At 44.9% G+C, this 27,315-nt stretch overlaps 1 long non-coding RNA gene across 1 annotated transcript in view; it reads right to left on the reverse strand.

Annotated features, from left to right (window-relative positions):
* Positions 1-27,315, reverse strand: part of LOC138259167 (uncharacterized) — a 100,746-nt gene that overhangs the window by 65,522 nt on the left and 7,909 nt on the right. Inside the window, exon 2 of the long non-coding RNA XR_011198655.1 lies at positions 265-325. This is a non-coding gene — a long non-coding RNA (uncharacterized lncRNA). The remainder of the gene's footprint in view (positions 1-264; positions 326-27,315) is intronic.

Raw genomic sequence — 27,315 nt, forward strand, 5'->3', positions numbered from 1 at the left:
TAACTCACAGCAGGTCAAACATCATTTGATGAAAAACATTTTGGGCAGAGGGAACTCTGAGCAAAATGGGTCCCAGTGTGAGTTTGAAAAAATAAGCGAAATCATGTTCAAAAGTATCCAATTTTGCCAGGTACCACGGAGGTAATATGCTTGATTCTGAACTGTAGATAGAAACTGTACATTCTGTATGGACATGTTGAAGTAATTTTCTTTTAGCATCTATGTGCCTCTAATATCATTTACGATCACATAGTAGACACTTACCTAGAACTGAGTGCTATGGCAGGAGGACAGCAAGATGTGTCAGCTGGCACGTGGAAATATTCTAAGAGGGGAATTACCAAACACATTTACACTGTGGTGCAGAAGACACACAAAACACATAGGGCAAGAAATGCTGCGTTGCAAATTTCAAGATGCTTATAACATCTTGAGGCATGATTATTTTTATGATAATCCATGGTATTGCAGAAGATATAAGGGATCTATATGATCCTTCAACCTCCACAAAGAGGGATGAGCCCACAGATGGCCCAAAGGGAACCTTCCTATAAACAAGAGTGACTTACTATACAGTGTCCCCTTCAAGTCTTTGAGAAGTCTAGAGGATACTAGAGAAACCATCCTGTAATCCACATTGTTTAAGAAATGCTTTCTACATGAAATAGGCAGATATTTTTCCTTTGAATGTCAACAGTAGGAAATAATCAGCTTTGCTTACCAAAATACCTTTTGGCCTATGCACAGGATGTAAGACCGAGTATCATTCATGAGGCTTGTCGATTTAATATAGCATGAAAACAGAGACAACACATTTTGACTCCGAAATCTTACCTAAAAATTAAAATGGAATGGAATATAAGGCAATGGTTAACAAAAGTGTGATCTCAATGAAGTGGTGCATAGAACCACCCTTCACTCCTTATGACCTAGAGAACTTTACACAAAGAGACAATACTAGAACACCCTTTCTCCATTTTTGCATTAAAATAACATTCAAAGTCAGCCACCCCATACAGCTATGAAAAAATAAAGTCATAGTTGTTGTATTTTTGCTTTGTAGCATACCTGTATTTTTATGTTTGGTTCAAGACAGGTTCAGCTGTCTGCCAGAGCTCATATGATCCACAACAACAAGTATGCAGAGAGGGGTTTTATATCCTAGATGTTATGCCATGGGTGCACTAGATGGAGGAATGGACTCTAGGTAAAGAGCAGTAACAGACAGAAATAGTGTTTGACTCTGAAATGTCAGCCAAGTTCACCGCAATCTTTGTCCACTTCTTGTCCAGACATGCAGAACACTATTTTGCTGCTGAACTGATCAAGTGCTGAGTACCACTTCCCAGCAGTCTCTCCATCTCCACATTACAGCAAGAGTTATATTCTGTCTCTACGGAACACTACTTTTTATCTCCTAGCATCCCCCTTCTTTGCCCACTCAATGTGGGCCTCATTAGTTCCACTACATCTTTCATTTGAACAACTTGAAAGAGCTTTGCGAAAGCATAATGGATCACCCAACCATTAATGGATGAACAGAGATGCAGTACCAAAAACCATTACAAGGTCAAGTGGAATTTTGCACCCTGCCACCATTATAGAATTACATGGGTTCTTTACAAAAGGACTCTCCTAGGTGGTGTTCAGCAGTGATGGATAGAAATTTATTTAGCACCACGGCTCTTAAGTGGGTAACATTTTTTAGCCCAGAATCATTACCCCATTACTGTGATACTAGCACAACAGGCTTCATACTAATTATCATTAAAAAAATAATATTTAGGGAAACGAGGAAAGAAACGGATGACAACAAGGATCCAATCATTAATAAGGGTGTACATTTGAACTCCTTGCATAGCTTCAGCTAGCGGATAGGTACGTTCAGATAAAACAAAGCTTATTGAAAAAAAAGCTAAGTAAAAAAAAAATTTAGTAAAAGTATTAATAATCTCACCACCTAGCATTTGCCGAATAGAGTTGTTTAACTGAACTGATCCTACTCAGTTTACCCATTTCCAGGCAATGCGATGATGTATATAACACCGTCGGGCTAGATTGTCTTAAGAACAAATTCTCCTGTAGTTCTTGATTCTCTCACCCATCTCTGCACTTTCACACCAATCATTAGTCCCAGTGCAGCTTTTTCCACACTTAGAAACTGGCTAGAACAAGCTGGCTGCTGCCCACTAGAGAATCAACAATGATTCAAAGGCCAAATGTCTAAGTTCTGAGACCCATTGCTACTCTCCTCTCGATTCAGTATTTCAAAAGACACTTCTGCTAAAATTCTTCAGCCCTAACAAAATCATAAACATTACTGTAACAGTTTGCAAGAGCTAGATTTGCATATTCTATTTCCAACCCCATAATTAGATATTCAAGGCGCAGTATCACAAAACATTGTCAAGTGGTCTTGTTATTCAACATTACAGCTGGACTACAAAGATGCAGTAAAAGAGGTCATTAGTCTGTGTAGTTTTGGGGCTGGTAACATCACTGAATTTCAATAATGTAGTACCACACATTGTTACTGAGTGATGCTTTACAACCTGAAATAATTGTTGCACCAATCTGATGATAGTACTGCAAACCTGTTAGAAGTTCTTTTTCTTTAGCGTGGCACAATTTCTGGGTTACCGCACCAACAGCCTTTGTTAGCATGGCAAAACATGCAAGTATTTGGGAAGTCTTGGTTGCTCACAGTATATGTTATATATATTTGAAATATTGTTTGTACTTTAACATTATAGAAGGAATGGGCCTAGTTTATCATTGTGCAGTGTCCATAGAATGTATAAAGATATTTTTTTTGTCCAAGTATTATCTGGTCTTCTTATATGTCTCAAAGTTTTTGTGAGTCTTATTTCGTTGCACATTATTGTGTATTCATTTGTCTTTTATCATCTCATAGTTTTTTAAATACTTCTACAGTAGTTGCACTACTGGGCCAGAGTATGCTGGGCAGTTTTTCAGTTTAGTATAGGCATAATCAGTTGCACAGTGCCTAAAGCCAGTGCTAGGTTTTGTTTTGTGGCTTGCCGCCGCTGCTGAATTCATATGGCGCATTATAGGAAACTGGTACTCTGTGGTAGTCTACAGTTCTGATGGATTACAAAGAAGTTGTACGGCAGATGCTTAATCAGTGGAGGTTAGTAAAGCTGTATGCCTAAATGTCAAAGGTGCAGTAGTATATGCCATTTCTAGATGATGTTTTCCATCCTGGAACCAGTGTGCAATTATAGTGATGGTAGTACCAGATGCCTGCTCTTATATAGTGTCCTGCAGTCTATCACCAAATATAGATTATTATACAAAACAATAATGCTTTATGGGCTTGTCAAAAATGTAAGTGTTATCAACATTTGTATAGAGACATTATTTTTTATATTTTCTAGATAATATTTCTAGATAATATTTATACAATAAACTCTACATAAGGAATTAAACTGGCTTTGTACTGTGTACTGTCTATATATTTTGTATATGTTCTCATTAGGCTTACCGGTATCCAGATATCTTGAATATATCTGGGCTTTTAGTGCCCTCTATTGTCACAGGTAGCTCAGTATTTCGTAGCTTTGTCAACCATCTGTTAATTTCAGGATTAGTCCATTTTGTCCATCACTTAGTTTTTAGAAGTCTATTATTTTCTTTGCAAAGTCTCTGATGGGGTGTTTACTCATTGTTTCATGTTTAGCACCTTTTAGAACAATTTTATATTGCTTACATTCCTGATTACCGAGTTTTACTGGTCTACCTCTTTTAATAGCGTTACTACCAATTTTGTATTCAGGCAGTATTTGTCTATGTATGGTGGTTTTTTATTTGTTCTTATTAAGTGCCTGCAAGATTGCTCTGCAGTCAAGTGTCATTGCTGAATTACAAGAATTCTGCACTCACCCATTAATTTTGCATGCACTCAGTCTCTCAATCATTCATTTATTGACTCATTCTTTCACTCCCTCACTCACCCTGTCGCAGAACCACACACAAATTTACCAAATAATGAAGAAACACTTTCACTTATAAAATAGCTTAGCATACTGACTTTTCCAGTGTACATTTACATGGTTTTAGGAGATTTATGGTTTTAGTAATTAGTATTGCTTTTCCTGTGTTTTCTACACGTTTTGATTTTGCATATTAGAGACTAAGGGGGTCATTCCGACCCCGGCGGGCGGCGGGCGCCGCCCGCCGGGCGCCGCCCGCCGGGCGGAAACCGCCCAAACACCGCCCCGCGGTCAGATGACCGCGGGGGACATTCTGACTTTCCTGCTGGGCCGGCGGGCGATCTGCAAAAGATCGCCCGCCGGCCCAGCGGGAAAGCCCCAGCAAAGATGAAGCCGGCTCCGAATGGAGCCGGCGGATTTGCTGCGGTGCGACAGGTGCAGTGGCACCCGTCGCTATTTTCAGTGTCTGCCAAGCAGACACTGAAAATCTTTATGGGGCCCTCAGGGGCCCCACGACACCCGTTCCCGCCAGCCTCTTCCTGGCAGTGTAAACCGCCAGGAATAGGCTGGCGGGAAGGGGGTCGGAATCCCCATGGCGGCGCTGCTTCCAGCGCCGCCATGGAGGATTCCTTTGGCCAGGGGAAAACCGGCGGGAAACCGCCGGTTCCCCTTTTCTGACCGCGGCTTTACTGCCGCGGTCAGAATTGTCCAGGAAGCACCGCCAGCCTGTTGGTGGTGCTTCCACGGTCCCCGGCCCGCCAGGGTCGGAATGACCCCCTAAATATGAAAAGTCTAATTGAAGTCATGATTATATCCTGTACATTTCAGATATGTAGGCTTTGAAAAGAATAGCCAGTGAGGACAACACTATAGTTAAATCATTCCTTTTCAGTAGTTTTGCCTTTAGTCTAATCATGTGTTCTGGACATAGAGGCTCTGGTGTGCTGCAGTACCTTCAAAATAACCATGATGGTGTTCAGAAGGTGAATGATGAATAAAAATGTCTTGAAATCTTTGTTTTAATTTGTCATATTTGCTGTGTGTTCAAAGATAGCGGTCAAATGTCAGGCTATGCCTTCTTTCAAATAGCTGCTTTTTCTTTTAACACGTGGATTGGTGTTTACTTTTCTTCCTCTGACTATAAAGTTAGAGGATTTTGTAAAGTGAACTATGAGCAATCTTGCGGGGTACAGGCATTGTGAAAGGAAAGTTTGTAATGTAATTTTGTTCTAATACACAATAAAATTGAAGAACCTGTAAATAAACTGTATAAATTATTCAAAATTTATCAGCAGCTAGTAAAGCACAAATTAAGTAATATTTGTAGCTCTTAAGTATGATGGAGATAAAGGTTTTAATGTGATCAAAACAAATTAAGGAACTTTACTTGGTGATACACAAATGATAAATATTTGTGAAACCTGACTTCCACACAATATTGTTTATGTGCTGTTTAGTTTAATCAATAAAGCTGCATGTCTGAGCAAATTTAGCGGCCATCTCAATGGAAAATGTGCTGTCTGTAAATGACAGTGTGCTGCAACTCCATGGTTTAGTAATATATGTGTGACTGTGTGATCCAAAATGCACCACAGTCTAAATACTACACCCTTACCACACTGGATGAGTGTGCTTGGCTCATTTACTACACTTGTTCCTAGTTTGACACTTGGATCTTTCACTATTCTTATGACTTCATTGATGTTACATTGATGGCAGTGCACCCACTCTGAAAATTGTTGCAAGACCACCTAATCTAAACTAAAGGTGGTCCATTTGTAAACTGCATTTATGTGAAATCGGATGGCATCTTCATTACAAAGTATGACACCTTATGTTTGACTGCCAATCACACTGAAGATAAAGACACACAATAGAAAAGTATCAAATTTCAGATGAATGGGCACTTTCTTAGAAAATCATTATATCAGATGAAACAGTCAGCACATTGCTTGTATTAAAAAGTCTGCTAGTGTTAGTCTCTTACACAAGTGACTTTTTCTGTAACAGTTCGTTTTCATACAGCTTTCTAATTATTTTTCCTGGTTTCAAGTACATAAGCTATGCATTGTGCTGCATTTACCATAAAGTTATATTTTTCCGGATTTGGTTTTATTTTTCTGCTGTGTACAATTGTTTGTAACTTTGCTATTCCGTATGTTGTCCCATCAAATTGTAGCTACCCATATTTGGCAAACGGCATTGCAGTTTGGGAATGTAGGTCGAATCACCAAAATGCCTGGGGTAGTGGAAATGCATGTCTTGCTGTTAGACCATGCGATGACATCACTGGGCAGTGACAAATCCATGACCTCTCAGCTTGTTGGATTTACAGAAATGTAGGTCATTGGAACTTTGCACCGTATCACATAACATTAACCGAGGAAATGCTGGGACTTAATCTGTGAGTGCAAGCAGGTGTTAAGCCCACTGAGGTGTCTGAACGCTTTCTAAATATAGCCTTCGAGGTTTATGTTCCAAAACTTCCAAAATGTTGTAGTAAAATTGTGGAATAAAGAAAAGATTAATTCAGCCTTCTCGTACTGCTATCTACGGATGATTATTGTATGAAATGCACAGTATAACTAGTTAGGCTCCCACTGCTGTCCATCATGCTTTCCTCTATCTGTCCCACAAAGTCACTCTTCCTTCTCCACTCACAGTTTGCTGACTTTTATTAGGCTTTCCCTGATTGACTGATAAAGGTTTTCCCAGCACACATCTTCGTGGACACATGATGTACCTGAATAAAGGCAGAATGTGAAAAATGTTGTTTGGTTACTTTTCCTCAGGATGGCTCTGTGACCAATATGCCAGGGTCACAGATATAGTGCCAAGGCTACCAAAGTGCATGCTACGGGTTGCAGATGCTACCCGTGGTGACCCTATATGATTCTACGAATTTACCCTGATGCAAACTGTACCTCCGTAATTAAAGTCTGAGGCTCACTTTTTGACAGAATGCAGTTTTATACAACAAGAGAATGGCCGAAGGCTGCTAGATGGCTTTACCATAGAACAATTAGCTTACAAGTCAGAACATGGTTAAACACTTAATTAAAGTGCAGTCAGGGTACAAGTATGTGACATTTAGGCAACCATCAATACAGAAGCAAAAAATAACTCTTTGCCAGTCTGAACATAACTTATAAAGGATGGCAACGCGTGCAGTATTTTTTATATAAATTTGGATGGGGAAAATTAAAAGGAAACAATATGAGATTTGAGTCAGATTAAGTTCTGAACAAGTGAATAGAAAGTCGATAGAAAGTGGATAGAAAAAGCAGCAGGGAAGTTAAGTAGATTTAGAAGCATTTTTAATAGGTAAATTGAAGAACAGAAGGTAGAAAACCGAACATTTTGAGAGAGGTGAGAGAGAGACACAAGAATAGGTCTCAGCAATCTAAAGAAGATGGAGGCAACAACTGATTGAGAATGTACATAAGGACCAGACAGTGTCTTTTAAACAGAAAGAATGTTCCTTTCTGAAATGTTGACAGACAGGAAGTGATAAGCAAGGTAGTTAGAACAGAACTGCAAAGTCTTGTCATACTACCAGAGAAATATTGAGAGAGGGCCACTATTTTTTTAACATCATAGACTCCAGAACAATATAATCTGTACTGCACAGGAGATGTTGGCCACCAGAGATCTTCAGCTTTGCTGCTAGATATGTGGCAGAAGCTGTATGTATGGCTTTGTGAGTGCCACAAGCCATCTTCAATTGTGCTCTAGCTTCAGTGGGGAAGACACTGGAGTATTAAAAAACATGTTCAGGATGTGGCCTTTTTTGCATCCAGAGATGAAGCTAGCTGTTGCATAAAATACAGTTCTAAGGGGAGCAAAATTGTATGCTTGTGAGTTATGTCTTGAGAGAACAAGGACTTTCACTAATGTCTTCAGATCTTGTTCTGAAATAAACTGCCTGAAACCCCTTTCAACCTATGTTAATAGCATGTGGTCATAGCTTAGGATTTGTGATTGAAGGTTAAGTCAGTTATCAAGGATAACATTCAAAGAGTTTGTATTGCCAATAACAGTAGGGGTGCCAACCAAGATAATAAATGAGCTGGTTAACAATTACTCTGGTAGCTTGGACTTCTTAGGTAAAATGAGGAGGCACTCTTAGTTATGTGGGTTACGTTTCATATACAGGGTAGCCGTTCATCTTTTTATGGTTTCCACAGTTTTAGAGAATAGAGAGATCCCATTCTGGAGAGGAAATGTTTAGGTATAGCTGTAAGTCAGTAGCATATTCATGATACAGTATAACTGCTTTAATAGGGATGAACCCAAGTGATTGCATGAAAGGAATGAACAATGTAGGTGACAAAATGTAACCTTGAGGAACATCTTCTTGTAAACTAACAAGACTAAATAGAGAGATTTCCCAGTATTTACTGACTGGGACCGGTTTGACAACTAGGAGGTGAACCAATTTAAAACTAACCCGGTGACTATTCAGTATGTTAGGATGTTAATCTGATAAGAGTGATTAACAGTGTCCAACACTGTAAATAAGCCTAGAAGGAGGTTAGAATTTCCTGAGTCAGGACAGTCTAGTTCTTCATCAACAACCTGTTGAGGAGCCATCTCAGTGCTATAACCCTGCCAGTAACCCAAATGAAAATTATCCAGGTATCCATTTTACACAATATGGTGTGATAGCTGAGAGTAGATGCAGCTTTCAATGATGTTCCTGAGCAAAGAAAGTACTAGCACATCACAGAAGTTATTAAGACTACTTGCATCTACTGACAGATGATTCCCAAAGTGTGAGACTTGGTTAAGAAAGTCTGGGAACTTGGCTTGTGAAAGATACGTAAGGAAAATAGTCCATTAGGGTGAAAATTGACAGGTCGGTTCTTTATTAGTGTTACCAGGAACCTCATCAAGTGAAGTGGCTTTCACTATTTACTTATTTATTTAGTAATGTGAATTTTGTAGTCAATCGTACATGCCCTACTCCGTGTCAGGGAAGATGGTTAGAGGGATTGTCTCAATTTTTTCTTAATCTCTCTGAGTGATTTACTTTCCTCAACATAGGCTTCAAAGATGACTGAGGGCTTCACTTTCTTCTTTATACATTTTGGATGGTGGTAACTGTTCTAGAAGGTCTCTCATGCAGTTGTTGTAATTACCATGCAGAAATATTGCCATCTTGACTAGAGCAGACAGCATGAAGGATATTCAGTGTCATAGAAACCATGTAATTAATTTCAGTGTGTTTTTTATGTCAAGAAATGTCTTTAACTCTTTTTTGCCTGAAAAACGTTTTGCAATGTGTGATGTGTAACATCAAATCAGAAGGAATCATAGGGATGCGGTTGTTTTTAGACATTAAGGAATCCTTGGATATTGTTAGATCAAGAATGGCTTCTTCAGTATGGGTAGGTTTAGATTAATGTTGCAGAAGATTGCTAATCTTCAGGAAGGAACAGAGCAAAGTAGTTGTTGTATCATTGTAGTCCCCAGTTAAGGATTATAATATCAAAGCAAAACATTAAACATGGTTAAGACAGTTGGCGAGGAGTCTTCTAGCTGCAATTAATGTGGACTACAACATGAATCATTGTGAACCAAATAGAGTTCTTTATAATTATGTAGTATTGCAACTTCCACACCATGGCTTTCCTCTTGATCACATGTAACAAATAGAGTATTGTGAGGGAAGAAGGAGGCCCATGTTATGTTATGTTATGTTGTCTTGTTTATGCAGATTTCAGTCAAAACAGCGAGAGCTAAATGAAAAGTAACTGTTATCAGCCACCTCCAATGTGTGCTTTGTAGCCGTACAGAATTTGTGTGGCATACTCTGCAATGAGGAGCTGTCAATTTCAGAGAGAGAGTAACTAATAGTGCATGAAGAATCTAAATACAATTGTTGGGCTCAACATCCTTTGACAATTAGATTGTGCAATAAGGCCTATGGTAAGTATTAGCCAAATGGGTAAGGTAGGATCAGCCTGGTCATTGTAAAGACTGGGATGAGTGGATTGGCGTTGTAACTCTCCAAAATGTCTTGAATTTCAACATCAGTGAGAGACATCATTCTGAGATGATGAGAGTGTTGATTATCTGTTCATAGGTCTCCTGGACTACATGTAGCTGTCCTTCAAATGCAGGGAGATTTTTGGCAGTGTTTGAATAGGTAGTCAATGTTGAAATTGTCAATGGTATGTGGCAACTGATTAATCACCTTAGTGAGAAGATTACCTTTGAGGGAAGAATGAGCCAGGGAAATTTATTTGACATTCGTTAGACTCAAGGAACTTCAAGGGTATACTTCAAGAACTAATGGACTTCATACATTGATCAGCATAAAAGTCAATGGGGTGGGAAGATCAGCACCCAGCAACACTAATGGTAGTAACAGTGAATAGGTGAAATAGGAGTCAGAATGTAAGTGGGGGTTGTGTGCTACACAACATTCAGATAGGGGAGGGTGTTTATATATTTTTATGGTGTGTGGTCAAGATTTTAATTGATCCTGATGTGTCATATCCTTGTCCCTGTTCTTCATTTGAGTAAATCTGGGTTAAGATCTTTGCCAATCCTCCTTGTAGTTAGATAAAACGTGTATACCAATGTTAAAAACTGGTTTTGTAAGAACACAACATATTTTAGGACCGCCCTGCTTATTTTTCTTCAATGCCAGTTAAGAAAAATACAAGTAGCTACCTGGTTAGAATGTTTTTATGATCAATAGTAATTTTCCTTTTACCTTGCACATGAGTTTCCATCTAAGTTCCTAGAAATTCAAAATGTCATTATGCACAGATATTCATGATTTTTACAATATTATAGACATTCCTTTCAGAATTTATTTTTAAGTAGCACAAAAGTAGATTTTTGCCTTCTCACTATGAGTGGGCCCTTAATTTCAAAGAGGCCAGTAAAGGCAGCTTTAAGTTCCATCAGAATTAAAATATCTGTGGAAATGATGCAGATCTGTTTACTCTCAACCAGACATTTTGACTTCTGAAAGTAGACAAAATATCCAGCGAAACTCTGGGCTAAAATGAGGAATTACTGGGTATCAGACCCAAGATTTCACGCTCCTCTGGTAAGCCCTCATTCGTCAGTGGGCCCTCAGGGTACAGCACATAGTGAGCTGGATTTTCCCAGTCCTCAGCGTACCCGTACCCCGAGTATTTATGACTCTGTTGATGGGAAAATACTAGCCCATTTCCTGAGCAATTTGTTATGATGGTTAGGGCCTTCTTTCCAGAAACTCTTAATACTGTCAGTCATAAATCTCAAGTCAGCAGTTGTGCAGATTTGACAGCATGGGCAGTTGAAAAAAGAGATCAGAATTTGTAATACAGCTTAAATAGCTGCAGAGGAGCCTTCATTTGTACTGCAGTGCTAATGTTTACGGGTCAGATTTTTTGTTATAGATGGAAGAGTGCATTCAAATCCGATAGAACCAGTGGGCAGGTTTCAGTTAAATGAATGTCTAAACCTATGTTTTGCATCCTAATTTTTCAACTTATCATAAAATTAACATGCATAAATAGTAAAATGTTGCTTAAACCTAAAACAGTTAAAAATTAAATATCATAAAACTGGGAGTTGATCTCCTAAGTTGTGAGTGGACGCTAAGCTGACACATTTTCACTTCTCTTTAAACATGCATTGGTAAAGCCAGTAGGTTTTGGCTCTGTCAACCTATTGGTTTGCCAACTTTGCGAATCGCATGTGAATACATGCATGAAGATGCCCACAAACCCAGTCAGCAATGTTGCAATTAATTTTTCATTAATACAAACTCATTCTAAGACGGTCACCGACGTACATTCATACACTGTATTGGGGAAGAAGGACGCCACATCGCCTTATTGTGTGTAAAAGGCCGCTTTATTGGAAACAGGTGCACTTACAACGATAAGAAACCCTTGGCCTAAACGCCTCACAAAACTAAAACCTCACTATACATCGAGTTATCCTATCATACCTCCCTCTCCCTCTCCCCTACTCTACCCTCCCCTCCCTTTTCTCTTACCACATGGCCTCTTATTTCCCCTTACATTGTAATGATTCCTTGCTGAAATCTATTGTCATGTTAATAGTTTCCTGCTGCTTCCTACCCCTTAAATGTGCAAATCCCCAAGAGCCAAAAGAAGCAACCATTTTGGAATTGTTTCACTTTTTAAAATAAATACAGACAGGAAATATATTGTTTTTTTGTATGTACTTATCTGTAAAAACCAGTAAAAACGGAAAACTGGAAGTCTTGATCATAACATGGTGGCCATTTTTATTTACCTTTCCAGCATGGCTAACATCCATGTTACCATGATAAATAAATAAAAGTAAAAAAGAAGAAACATTTGCGTAAGTACCCACAAAAATGGGGAGTGAGAGGATCAGCAGCATATTGAAGCTGTTGGGCCCTCATGCAAGATCAATAAATACATAAATAAATAAATAAATAAATAAAGTAGAACAGGGCATGGAAGTTAGTTAGTTTTAGTTTTGTAATGTGTACAGCTACCTCAAGGGGTTTCCCAGCGCATGGCACAAATCAGGTAGGGTGGCAAAAGATAGAAGTTCAGAACAGCCAAGTTTTCAGGCCGTTGCAGAAGCCAGTAACATGCTACAATTCTTTAGAGCTTCTAGCAGAGCATTCCAAAACTTGGGGCTGAGGTGAGAGAAGGAGCGTCCTTACATGTGAAAGAGGTGAAATCTCGGTACCATGAATAAAGAAAGGTTGGTGGAAAGAAGAGAGCATGTAGGCTGATACGGGCTCATCAAGTCCTGGATATAACGTGGTCTTACGCTTTGTTTGATTTTAAATATGTAGCATGATGCCTAAAACCTGATACGTTTCAAGACCTTAAGCCGAAGAAGGAGGGAAACTGACACAGATTTAGGCAGATGGAAGAGCAATCTAGCAGGAGCATTTTGGACTATTTGAAGGTGATGAATGGTTGCCTTGTCAGCGCCTAAATAAAGTATATTGCCGGAATCTAGTCTAGATAAAATCAAGGCCTGAACTACGGTCCTCTGAGCTTCAGGAGCAATTAACCAGATATTTTTTCTCAACCATCTGAGAGTGGCAAAACAAATGGCCATGATCTTGGTAATCTGCTGTTTCATAGGCAGCGTATCGTCAATCCCAATTTTTTTTTTTTACCTACCTAAATGGGTTGGTTATAGCTCCTTAGTCAGACGGTCAATGTCTAGGACCTCAAAGATAAGGATTCTTGCCCAGGATCATAACCTCAGTTTTATCCCCATTAAGCTTAAGAGAATTATTCCTCATCCAACTTGAAATAATGCTCAAACCACGATTCAGAACAGAGGAACATTGGCATTGATCAGAAGAAAGAGAGAAGACAATCTGTGTATCATCCCTGTAAGAGAAGAGACTTAAACCCAGAGCTCAGTATCTGACTTGCTAGAGGATGAACATAAATATTTAATAGAAGTGGGCTTAAAACCGAACATTGAGGGACTCCATGAGTCAAAGCCCAAGGCATGGATTTGGTATCTGCTAAAAAAGACTTGGAACGTTCAGTCTGTCAAAAAGTATTTAGTTATCTCAGAGCTGAACTTTCGAGACCAAGGGCCTTCAGGCTGTCTTGTAAGATGAAGTGGGACAGAGTGTCGATGCCTTCACTCAAATCTAACAGAATGAGTGCAGCAGTACCACCACCATCCAAGTGTTGTCTTAGATGTTCCATGATGTGCAGCAAAGCAGATTTTGTGCTGTGACCAGCCGTAAAGCCAAACTGAGATGAAAGAAGTTGTTAGCCTCAATAAAGGTAGTGAGTTGGGCGTTAACATGTTTTTCTAGTACTTTAGAGAAGACCGGTAGCAAAGAAATGGGTCAATAATTTGCTAAATTAGAAGAATCTATGTTCGCTTCTTTCAATAAAGGCAGGACCATGGCATGTTTCCATCTCAACGGTATCACCCCATCCCATAGAAAGGAGTTAAGAAGCTCCGTTGTCAAAGTTAAGCACTTCAGAACCAGCAGGTTAAGTTTGTTGGGAGGTAAAGGATCCAATGAAGATCTAGATTTAATGGATTGAAAAGTATTTAGAAAAGAAGTATAATCAAAGAGAGGCCATTGTTTTAAGTTGATATCCAAATTTCTATCCAAGATGGCATGGCTGAACCATTCAAAAATTAAATTCTCTGTGTCCATAGTCAGGTCAGGATCAAGTTTCCGAGTTGCATTTGTTAGCTGTGCATGAATTTTTTCAATCTTGTAAATGAAAAAGTCAGCTAAATCATCACATTGACTTTTTGAAAGTGCAGGGGCAGAGGATACGTTACTGACATCGGCTAGTTCTTTCATCACTTTGAAGAGAGTGCGCGAACAGTTTGGGGTATTATTAATTTTTCCCTAATAGAAGGATGCACAAGCATGTTTATACTGGGCATGGTAAGCCTTCATGGACTCTCTGTATTTACTCTTATCCTCCTCCGTGTAGGATATCCTCCATTGTCTTTCAAATGCTTTGCAGTGTTTCTTTTCACCTTTAAAAGCATCAGGGAACCAAGGCGCCAGAGGATGAATTCTATCAATGTGTTTGGTAGTCATGGGTAGAGAGACATTGATGGGCTCAGTGAGCCACAAAGGAATTGTGTCCTGGTATAGCTCAGCCTGATCTGCTAATAGAGGTTGACTAATAACTAACTGTTCATTCAAAGTTGAGATATTAAATTTAGACTAATTCCTATATTTCACTTTAGGATTAGGGTGAATTGTTAACAGTGGAGACCGGGCCACTAATTTAAAAGGCACAGTGTAATGATCTGACCAGCAAAGTGTGAGCGGAGGGCTGGTTAGCAGCTCCTTTATATTAGAAAAAACAGGGTCAAGGAGATATGCTGCCTCATGAGTAGGCACAGAATTTAAAGGTCCAAGACTGAGTGTGTATAGGTCCTCAAAAAAAGAGGTACACATCTTATTTTGAGCATCTTCTAAATGGAGATTAAGATCCCCAAGTAGAATGAAGTTGGCAGATTTTAAAATATAAGGAGCCAATAAATCAGGTAAAGAGGTGCACCACTTTCCTGCATTGCCAGGGGGAATAGTAGATCAAGGCTCCAGAGAGCGTAATTTGATGGGTAAGGGAGAGAGTAAAAATCAGGGCTTCCAATCAAAAATAGAGATTTCTTCGATTTTACAAGAAAATACTTTTTGAAAAACAACGACAACACCGCAGCCTGTTCTGCCATGTCTATCTAACTTCACAAGAACAAATTTAGTCAGTAGAGATGCAGTTATATCAGGCATGGACACAGGATGTAGCAATGTTTCTGTTAAAAAGACTTAGGGGGTTATTACAACTTTGCAGGAGGTATTAATCCATCCCAAAAGTGACGGTAAAGTGGCGGATATACCACCAGCCGCATTACGAGTCCATTATATACTATGGAACTCGTAATACGGCTGGTGGTATATCCGTCACTTTACCGTCACTTTTGGGACGGATTAACACCTCCTCCAAAGTTGTAATAACCCCCATAATCTGGATTAAAATTACAGAAAAAGCTAAAGAGATGCTTTCGCTGCTAGGGAGAGAGCAACAGTTAAGACTACAAAAATGAAATGTTCTCTCCAAAGTCTTATCTTGACAAATGTTAGATCTTCTATCAGGATTAGGGATACAAACCAAGCTACCCACAGAGTGTTGTACTGTAGATTTAACTTCCAGTTTATTGGCAGTGGAGCAGACAAAATTATACCAGCTGCAGCTCAGGGAGCTATCCCAGGGATTAATTTCCTGGCAGCTTCCACTGGGGGCTGGCTGCATTATTTTAGGTCAGTTGCAGTATAAGATATACTTTTTGACTGTAGGGGACCATTTCTGGCCCCAGGACTAGGCCGGACGTGGACGTTCGCAGACAGGCTTGCCTTTGGCACGCCATCGACGCTTCTGCTCCCGGGTCATCTTAAGTAAGGCCTTGTGGTTGGGAGGTAGAACGCCAACCCTCGAATGCAATTCAAAGATGGCTGCCGCTACAGGGACACAGAGAAGCAACTTCATACATGCTATACTACGTGGTACCAGTAAAAAAGAGGTCAGTGGTACAAAGTGTCTCAATGCACTCCACCCGATGAAACATCAATAAAATTATGAGAGCCCCAATTCCACCAAACCAAAATTGTTAAAAGCACGATAAAAAATCAACACTCAAAAATGAGCAGCAAAGAGAGGTCACAGATAAAATGCAGAGCGACAACAGGCACCCTACGTAGGCGCTGCATGTGTGCTCCCGGGCCATTTTAAATAAGGCCTTATGGTTGGGAGCTAGAATGCTGGGAAATGGGGGAAAGAGGGCAGAATAAAATCATAGGAGTGCACTGCGGAGAAGGGATAACACAAAATCACAGGAACGAATGGGAAGCAGGGACCACTGGGGAGAAAAATCGGGGAACCAGGCAAGCTCTTGAACCATGATGTTTGCTATGTTGGGTGGGAGCAAAATGTGAATGATGGTTTAATAGACCAATGGAGTAAAGTCAAAGCTCCTCTTGGTATCTATATTATGGCTGAATGCGTTTGGAAACAGTTGTCTAATGAGATTATCTCCAAGCCAGTACCAGAAAGCAAAAATGGAGTCCCTGAAGGATGTAGTGGAAGGATGTAAGTCATCCATTCAAAACACTTTGATCAAAATGCTCCAATTAATAGAATAGAAAGGAAAGCCATTAAATTAGGAGAAGACATCTGACACAAACAACAGGGCCATCCAATCATGAGCAAGGGGCGAACTCACAGCCTGCTCTTTGTTCATGTAATGTTAACTGTTGACCAGGTTTTCCTATATAAGGTGCTGGGAGTAGCCTGTCATGGTGTGATTTCCTATTTTATGTTTTTGCTCTTGTTTTGGACATGAAAATCTTTATGCCTTCCTCCTGTATAATTTTGTAGGGCAATGTTTATTAAAAAAGAAAATGCAGACTTTGGGGGTCATTACAACATTGGCGGTATAAGGTGCTTACCGCCGTGCAGAAGACCGCCAATACACCGCCGCGTCCGCGGTAGACCGCCACAGCTATTATGACACACATCACAGAATCCGCCGAAATTCAGACACCCACACAATACCGCCACACCAAAGGTCAGCGATAAACATGCGGAAACAAATCCTGCACCTCCACGCCAACAGAAAAACGCCCATGCTATTATGACCCACGAATCCACGCGGCGGTCTTTCAACTGTGGTTATCCATTGGCGGTACACACTGCCGCGCTCAAAATACACACATATCTCCAAAACACCGCCACATTGGACAATTCAAAATACACACACCTGATACACATACAAACAACACTCCCACACACCCAACACAATATAAAACACACACCTACATCACCCACAAACCCCTACGACCAAAAATTTGAGTTGAAGGCGACAGAGAGAGCACAGCAATAGACAACCCCACCACACAGAGGCACACGACACCATCACCCACACAACATCCACGCACGAAACACCACATACCACTACACTCACCACACTCATCAACACATACACCACCCCACACATCACACACACCACCCCATGTCACGCCAAAGACACCCCTGCTTCTCCGAGGAGGAGCTCAGGGTCATGGTGGAAGAAATCATCCGGGTAGAGCCACAGCTATTTGGCTCACAGGTACAGCACACATCAATAGCCAGGAAGATGGAGCTATGGCAAAGAATAGTCGACAGGGTCAACGCTGTGGGACAGCACCCAAGAAATAGGGAGGACATCAGGAAGAGGTGGAATGACCTACGGGGGAAGGTGCGTTCAACGGTATCCAGGCACCACATCGCGGTACAGCAGACTGGCGGCAGACCACCACCTCCTCCCCCTCAACTAACAACATGGGAGGAGCAAGTCTTGTCCATCTTGCATCCTGAGGGCCTCGGAGGAGTCGGTGGAGGAACGGACACTGGTAAGTCAAATCTTAACTATCATAACCCCCACCCTACCTGCATGATATCACACACCCCCACCATCACACCCTCCCCTATCACCCCAAATCCTCACCTATCTACCCATTACACCAACCACCCATCCCAAACCCAAGCCCTGCATGACATAACTAAGCATCAACACCCATCACCAAAGCATGCCCACTGCACAGACCCAGAACACCCCCCAACCATCAACACACAAGCCCCCCCACAGGAATGCCTGCACTGGGGTTCACGCACACCCAACCATTGCACACCATGAAACACACACATGCAATAATCATGTACTTATACCCCCGCAGGAACCCGAAGGAACGTCACCACACCTGAGGGTCCAGACAACACCACTCCACCCCCAGAAGAGGCCCACAGTGACGGTAGCAGCTCTGCCCCACTGGATCTTGATGACCAGCCCGGACCATAGTGGGCCTCGGGACAGTCGGTTCCCCTTGCCCAGCCACAGCCCAACACCGAGCTGCCACCCTCTGGTAACACCAGCACAGCACCCACCCAGCGGGCCCAAACCTCTCTACCCAGGACAGGTAAATCACCACTACAGGGCACCCTGGGTAACCCACCACCCCAACAACAACAGGGACCTGGGGGCAGTGGTAGTGGGCACACGGTCCAGGGGACGGAGGCACAGGAACATAGGGGAACTGGGAGGGCTGCTGTGCGACACAGGAAGGACAGGCCAAGGGAACCCACTCTCAACGAGGCCCTCTCCTCCATCATGGGAGCCTACCACCACTCCCAGGAGACGATGGCCACGGTCCTGGACAAGTTGCAGGAGACCCTGCGTCTGCAGGAGGAACAATATTTGGGGTTCAGGGAGGAGCTCAGGACCATCGGCTCCGCCCTGGGCACCATCGTAGGGGTGCTGACGGACAGTCAAAAGACCTTGAGGGACACCGTGGCACTCCAAGGGGCCCCTGACACTAGGCAGGACGACGAACTGCCTACCACCTCCACCGGCGCTAGTGGACAGGACGTCCCACCACAGGACCACCACACCAGCACCCCACCCCCTGCAGACGGACAACCACCACGCAAGCGGGCACTGAGATCCAGGAACAGGACAGAGCAAGATGGCAAGACCCCCACCAGGAAATAAGACCACCCTGATTGTCCTCCCACTGTCCCACTTTGTTACCCTGCCCAAATCGGACCTGGGCCAGCTCCACTTCCAATGCCCAGATGTGCAATGTACCTGTGAGACTAATAGACTGGACTCTGCCATGGACATTCCTCCACCATCACCCATCACCATTTTACAACCCCCCTTCATTTTTGTACACTTAAATAAACACCCTTCAAACACCCAAAAAAATGGAGTCAGTCAATGATTTGTAAATCTGTATAATCAATTACAGTTGCATAATGGGTTACCCATTGGAAGGCTAACATACCTATGTCACACATCACAAGCCCTTCAAGGATGCAAACAGTTGACACGTAGGTTACCACACTTGTGTAACTGAAATGGAAGGGGACAACTCAGTTAACAAATAGTGAGTGAAATTGAGGTACAGGATAGAGGTAGATGTGTGAAAGTGAATGTAAAGGTAAAATAGAAAATGTGCTCACCTGTGTGTCACTGGAAATATTGCTGTATGACTGACTCCCTATTGTCGTTTTCGTCTTCCTCAGCTTCATCCTCATCACTGTCCACAGGCTCCACAGGCTCCACAGCTGCTACAACACCGTCATCTGGATCATCCTCCTGCAGAAAAGGCACCTGGCGTCGCAAAGCCAAGTTATGGAGCATGGAGCAGGCGATGATGATGTCCACACCTTCTTCGGTGAGTAGAATAGGGATACACCTGTAATATGGAGGCAACTGAACCTGGCCTTAAGAAGGCCGAAGGTGCGCTCGATAACCCTCCTAGTCTGCCCATGGGCATCATTGTACCGTTCCTCTGCCCTGGTCCTGGGATTCCTCACTGGGGTCAATAGCCAGGAAAGGTTGGGGTAACCAGAGTCCCCCAATAGCCATACACGGTGCCTCTGGAGTTCACCCATCATATCGGGGATGCTGCTATTGCGCAGGATGTAGGCGTCATGCACAGAGCCAGGGAACATAGCATTTACCTGGGAGATATACTGGTCTGCCAAACAGACCATCTGGACATTCATAGAATGATAACTCTTCCTGTTCCTGTACACCTGCTCACTCCTGCGGGGGGGACCAGAGCTACATGGGTCCCATCAATGGCACCTATGACGTTGGGGATATGTCCAAGGGCATAGAAGTCACCTTTCACTGTAGGCAAATCCTCCACCTCAGGGAAAATGATGTATCTCCTTACGTGTTTCAGCAGGGCAGACAACACTCTGGACAAGATGTTGGAAAACATAGGCTGGGACATCCCTGATGCCATGGCCACTGTTGTTTGAAATGACTCACTTGCAAGGAAATGGAGCACTGACAGCCCCTGCACGTCAGGGGGGATTCCAGTCAGATGGCGGATTGGTGAAATCAGCTCTAGCTCCAACTGGGTACACAGTTCTTGGATTGTGGCACGGTCAAACCTGTAGTTCACGATTAAATGTCGCTCCTCCATTGTCAACAGGTCCACCAGCGGTCGGTACACCGGCGGATTCCGCCATCTTCTCATATGTCCCAGCTGACGGTGCCTACGAAGGTCAACAGCGAAGAAACAGTTACAATTCTTCCAGGTATGTACCCACAGTCACACACAAGACTACCCCAGACAATAAACCCTTCCTGTATGTGTGTTGAGTGTAGGCCTCAGTATGTGTGACGCAGTTGAAAATGAATCCATGTGGGCCCCTGAAATGGCGGCTGCCTAACCTCTAAACTGGGACAATGGGATTGTGGGGTAACAGCGCTGGCGTTGCACACCGTCGCGGTAGGCGGTCGTAGAGCGCGGCGCAATGCTGCATTGGTTAACAATGGACCCTATGGGTCCCAGGAGCCAATGAACAGGTGTGCCGGCGGTGATGATGCGCCCCGCCGCGGACGTCACCGCCACGGACGTGACTGCCATTTTCTATCTCTTCAATCACTAGATACCTGACCTTCGACAGGAGAGGACCTACACTGCTAGTGCTGCTTTGACCTCGGTCTGGAAGCGACGATGGCTGCTGCGTCTGGGGAAAGGGCCCCTGCCTTCACATCGTAGGAGTTGGAGAAACTTGTGGATGGGGTCCTCCCCCAGTACACGGTACTCTACGGTCCTCCAGACCAACAGGTTAGTACACAGGGAGCACGTTGTAGGGGCTAGGCCTGGGTGGAGAGGGCTGGGTGGAAGAGGGAAGGGGGCAGAAGTCATACTACAGTAAAGCATGGGAATATATGGGCCACATGGTCAGAGTATGGAGGGGGCCACACACATTGATGGTGCAATTGGTAATGACTGTTCCTCTTCCCTTGTGCATGTCATGTAGGTCAGCGCCCACCAGAAGAGGGACATTTGGCATGCCATCGCCAAGGAGGTCCGGACCCTGGGGGCCCACCAGAGACGGGACACCCACTGCCGGAAGAGATGGGAGGACATTCGCCGCTGCAGCAAGAAGACGGCGGAGGCTCAGCCGGGGATGGCCTCCCAACGTGGGAGGGGTGCCCGTCGTAACATGACCCCCCTGATGTTCCGGATCCTGGCGGTGGCCTACCCGGAGTTGGATGGGCGCTTAAGGACATCACTGCAGACACAAGGGGGTGAGTACAAACTCATTCTGCGGACTTTGCGTGCAGTGGAGGTGTCTGGGTGGGGGAGGTGGGCTGTGGGTGTCCGTAGGCCAGGGCGAGTTAGTTAGGCAAGGCCCCTCCGTAATGTAGGCCATGTGGCACTCTACCCCACCTCAGAAAACTAGCAAGTTGAGGTATAGTTGTCCCTGTGGCATCCATGTGCGCAGATTTCCAGCATTGCCATGTAGCCCATATCCATGAAATTGCATGTGCAGAGGGCAGGAGCGCGGCGTTGTGCATGGGGCTGCTGCGTCTGTCTTGTCCGCCAACGGTAGCGGTATGCCATGTACTAAAACTCTCTTACTTCTGTCCCCCCCCTTTTCCTGCTCTCCCTGTCCGTTTGTACATCAGCATCAACAGGCGGAGGTACAGTGGCACCAGAGCACGAGGGAGCTGCATCCCACATGGCCATGGAGGGCCACACCACAGACACTGAATACACCAGTGGGACGGAGGGCGAGGGGAGATTCACGTCGGCCACCGGATCACCAACCAGCGACACAGACTCGTCCGCTGATGTGAGGTCCCCTGTGGTGGCGGCACCATCTGTGCGCCCCACTTCTACAGGTACAGCCGCCACCCCCCCTACCAGCACCGCCCTCCCAGCAGCCCCTCAGCGTTCACCCCGTGCCCGCTCACCCCGGAGGGTGGGCTTAACCTTCGCCTCTGGCACCTCAGGCCCTGCCCCAGTCACCCCTGCTGCCCTTAGTGACGAGGCCATTGACCTCCTCAGGTCACTCACTGTTGGGCAGTCCACCATTGTGAATGCCATCCAGGGTGTAGAAAGGGAGTTGCAACACGGTAATGCATTCCTGGAGGGCATTCATTCTGGTCAGGCTGCCCTTCAGCGAACCCTGCAATCTCTGTCCTCAGCACTGATGGCAGCAATTGTCCCTGTGTCCAGCCTCCCCCCTCCAACTTCCTCCACCCAGACCCAATCCCCTGTATCCCAGCCCATCCCAAGCACACCTACAGACCAGCATGCAGACAAGTCAACACACCCAAGTAGCTCAAGCAAACATAGGCACCACACACACCACAAGCACTCACACAAGCATCACACCCTTACAGACACAGCAACATCCACTGTCTCCACTGTGTCCCCCTCCTCCTCTTCTCCCTCCTCCCTCCCAGTCTCGTCTACACACACACCTGCATGCACCACATCTACAGGCACTAGGATTCGCACCAGGACACCCAGCACCACACGCCGCTCACCTGCACTCACCACCTCCACTGCCATTTACACGTCCCCTGTGTCCTCTCCCAGTGTGTCTGTGACGCCTACTCCCAAAGTACCCAAACGCCGGCAATCACTCACCCAACATCCATCCACTTCACGACAGCCTCCAGTACCTGCACCTGCACCCAAAACACCTAAAGTGACACCTCCTACAACCACCTCCTCTTCCTCCACTCCCAGACCCCCTCCAGCTACCCATCCCAGTGTTCGTCAGAAACTGTCAAATTGACCTTTTTGCCCCCCCTCCAATTCATCAGTCCCGTCGTAGCGCCTCAGCCAAAAAGCCTCCAGGACCAGTGGTGCCTGTTCAAGGTTTTTGGAGTGCACCGTCCACCAGGGCAGGCAGTAGGACCCGGAGCCAAGGCACAGGCAGCCCACCCCCTGTAAAGGCTCCGAAATTGGAGAGTGGACGACAGGACCGTGGCAAGACTCCTGGTGGGACAACAAGTGAAATGGGATCGAAGGCGATTGGTGAGTCAGCTGTAACTCCAAAAAAGGTGGGGAAGGTCCAGAGGAAGTCTGCCCAGCCTGTTGTGAGTGTCACGGCGGAGAAGTGCGCCATCATTTCCGGCGGTCCAGACACAACCGCCAGCACCGTCGTCACTGGTCCAGAGACCACCGCCAGAGTCACAGCCCAGGAGGGCTCAGGTATCGTCACTGATCCAGAGAACACCGCCACAGTCACAGCCGAGGAGGGCTCAAGTATCGTCACTGGTCCAGAGACCACCGCTAGAGTCACAGCCCAGGAGGGCTCAAGTATCATCACTGGTCCAGAGACCACCGCCGGAGTCACAGCCCAGGAGGGGCCAGGATGCCACAGCCCGCTGGGCAATAATGGAACGTCATGCCACACACCAATGTCCAGTGTGGAAATCGTCATGCCACACACCAATGTCCGTATCAGAACCGCCATGTCAAAGCACAGCTGAAGAGGGCAAAGACCACCATGTCAAAGCACCGCTGAAGAGGGCAAAGACCGCCATGTCAAAGCACCGCTGAACAGTCCTGAAACGCCATGTCATAGCACCGCTGAAGAGGGCAAAGACCGCCATGTCAAAGCACCGCTGAACAGTCCTGAAACGCCATGTCATAGCACCGCTGAAGAGAGCAAAGACCGCCATGTCAAAGCACCGCTGAAGAGGGCAAAGACCGCCATGTCAAAGCACCGCTGAACAGTCCTGAAACGCCATGTCATAGCACCGCTGAAGAGGGCAAAGACCGCTATGTCAAAGCACCACTGAAGAGGGCAAAGACCGCCATGTCAAAGCACCGCTGAACAGTCCTGAAACGCCATGTCATAGCACCGCTGAAGAGGGCAAAGACCGCCATGTCAAAGCACCGCTGAAGAGGGCAAAGACCGCCATGTCAAAGCACCGCTGAACAGTCCTGAAACGCCATGTCATAGCACCGCTGAAGAGGGCAAAGACCGCCATGTCAAAGCACCGCTGAACAGTCCTGAAACGCCATGTCATAGCACCGCTGAAGAGGGCAAAGACCGCCATGTCAAAGCACCGCTTAAGAGGGCAAAGACCGCCATGTCATAGGACCGCTGAAGAGGGCAAACACCGCCATGTCAAAGCACCGCTGAAGAGGGCAATGCACCGGGTAGGAATGAGTGGCCCGCCACATCAGGCATCCTTATCCCATGAGCAGCTGGGACAGTGACAGGACACTACCATTCACGGGGAGACTCATCCAGTCTGGGCACCAGTCACCCCCCAGTACCAGTATGGACCTGCATCAACTTGAGAGACTGTGGCTTTGCACTCCCCAGGATGTGACAGTGGGCAACCCACCCACTGTATAGACTTGAGAGACTGTGGCTTTGCACTCCCCAGGATGTAACAGTGGGCAACCCAACCACTGTATAGACTTGAGAGACTGTGGCTTTGTACTCCCCAGGATGTGACAATGGCCAACCCACCCACTGTATAGACTTGAGAGACTGTGGCGTTGCACTCCCCAGGATGTAACAGTGGGCAACCCACCCACTGTATAGACTTGAGAGACTGTGGCTTTGTACTCCCCAGGATGTGACAGTGGGCAACCCACCCACTGTATAGACTTGAGAGACTGTGGCTTTGCACTCCCCAAGATACATCAATGGGCATGGAGCCCCGTCGTGGATCTGGCTTTGCGTTTATGTGGCTGAGGTGTCCCCCCTTCCCTTCCCCCTGAGGTGCCTGTAGTGTTTCTATCTGATGCCCCGGCAGTGTTCTCTCCGATTTTGGTCAGGTATCTATTGTGGGCCTCGCCCATGCATTTTTGGACTGTTTGTGCACGGACATTGTTGTGTACATATCTGCACTAATTCTCGGATTGTATATATGTAAATAAGAGTGATTTTATAATACATATATTTGTTTATTTTTGTATGACATGTATATTGGCACATTACAAAGTTTGTCCGAAATTCGCATTGTCTTTGCATTATTCCGGGGGAATTGTGGGTTGTTACTGTGATGTTTGTGACTGCATTGGTGTGTATGTTGTAAAATGCGAGGGTGGGGGTGTTTGGTGGGTGTCCCCCTAACTTTTGCCTCCCCGCTCTCCTGTGTCGTAGGTGCTGTACTCACCGGTATCTTCTGCGCCTACGTCGCTGTTGGTCGTGAAGGAGCAGAAAGACAAGGGCAGGTAGTATATGGAGTTCTGGGTCCATGGAGTCGTCGTTCCTCGTGGGATATGTTAAGGTGAGCGTTTTCCCATAGCAAAAGCTGTTTCCGCCATGTTTTTTTCCACGGTGAATCCGCCCCGGAAAAGGTGGCGGATTGGCCTGTTGTGATACTGTGGGCGGTACATTGTCTCCCGCCTGTCTGTTGGCGGTGACCGCCGCGCTGCTTGTCTGTGCCGCCGTGGCGGGCGAAGTGTTAAAGTGGCTGTCTTTGTTGGCGGTTTCCGCCAGGGTCATAATTCCCTTTTTTTGTCCGTCTGACTGTTTGCGGTATTAACGCATCTTTAACACCGTCCGCCAGGGTTGTAATGACCCCCTTTATCTTTCTAACCACTTATGTATGATCCAAGAAAACATTGTGCAGATTGGTGATAAGGGAATTATTACAGCTATTTGTCAAATGTAATTTTCATGTTCACATTCACGCTTTGCAAAAAGAGCACAAAACATTCAGTGTTTCGGTATCAGAGTTGACATAAAGGCAGTTGCACAGATTTCTGAGAGTCTTTTTAGGTGGAGCCTACTGGACAGCCATCTAGTTATGAATGAAACATTGTGAGCTAACCAAGAACAAAGAGGGGCTTGAAGCCTGCCAACTGCTTGCCAGTGGTTGGTCTTACTGCCACTGTCATTTGCCTGCTTCTTATTCAGTGGGTCTCCTTGTCCATCTTGTGTCTGTCCTCCCCTGAAATTTTGCCAATGTACTAGTGTCCTTCCATTGCTCACTTTTAGGGCACTATTCTTTTCTTTTGTCTGAAGGATTTAACAAACATGCATGTGTTTCCTAGCTGCCCTCCAAGGTTGCTTCCCTACCTCCCTTACGCTCTGTTTTTCTCTCTGTTGCCTATGTGCTTCTCCCTGCCCCTCTCTGTGCACACGGTTTTGTGTGCTTCTCCAGCATGTTGCTTTCTCTCCTGTGTGCTTCAACCCCCTCAGGTCCACATTGCTGTCTCCTGACCGTTTGCCCTTCTGCCCCCCTACATTCCACATTGCTATCTCTCTCGCTCTCTCTCTCCATTTGCTTTTCTCCTCACCCCTGCCCATGCCCTCTGTGTTGCTTCCCCCACTCACGCCTTTCATGTTGGTTCCCACACCTATATTCCCAGTGTTACTTCCTCCCACTCGTGCTTCCCTCTGTTGCTTTCACCCCTTCAGCCCACTGTGTTGCGTACCCCATGTTGCTTCCACCCCCCCATGTTGCTTACTCCACCAGCTATAAAAAACACTGTTGCACCTTTTTGTTTAAAACAATGAAAAAGCACCCACATCATTTTGTAGGCATGCTGATCTGTGATGTGTGTGCCTACAAAAAGACTTTGGCAGCTTCTTTAGCCTTGTTGCATAGCACCTGGAATACTGTGTAGCATCTCTGTAAACCATTTCAAAGAAATTAGGACCTAAATGTGAGACTGTGAGGAAAAGACAAAAACAGGGAGAGACTTACCTGCAGTTGGGAATCCTTCTTCTTTGCTGCTCGAGGTGCTGCCCCAATTACAGAAACCAAAACAGATCATAAGAGAATGGGCAGAGAGAGAAGAAAACAGGGACAATGAGCACAGGGAAACACAGGGTCGGGTAGACAGGAAGAAACATTCAAACTGACTAAGGATTACATTGTATAGAGAGGAGATAGAATTCAGGGGGTTAAAAGGACACAGGAGGCTGAAGAGGAGGAGGAGGTGGGGATGAGAACATCATGGAAATGATGGTAATCCAGAGAAATACTATGGAGCATGGAGGATAAGACTACACACAGAGGAATGATGCAGACCTATTACTACGCAGGGCTCTGACCGAGAAAAGGA

The sequence above is a fragment of the Pleurodeles waltl genome, chromosome 9 (assembly GCF_031143425.1).
Source record: "Pleurodeles waltl isolate 20211129_DDA chromosome 9, aPleWal1.hap1.20221129, whole genome shotgun sequence".
NCBI classification, from domain to species: Eukaryota; Metazoa; Chordata; class Amphibia; order Caudata; family Salamandridae; genus Pleurodeles; species Pleurodeles waltl.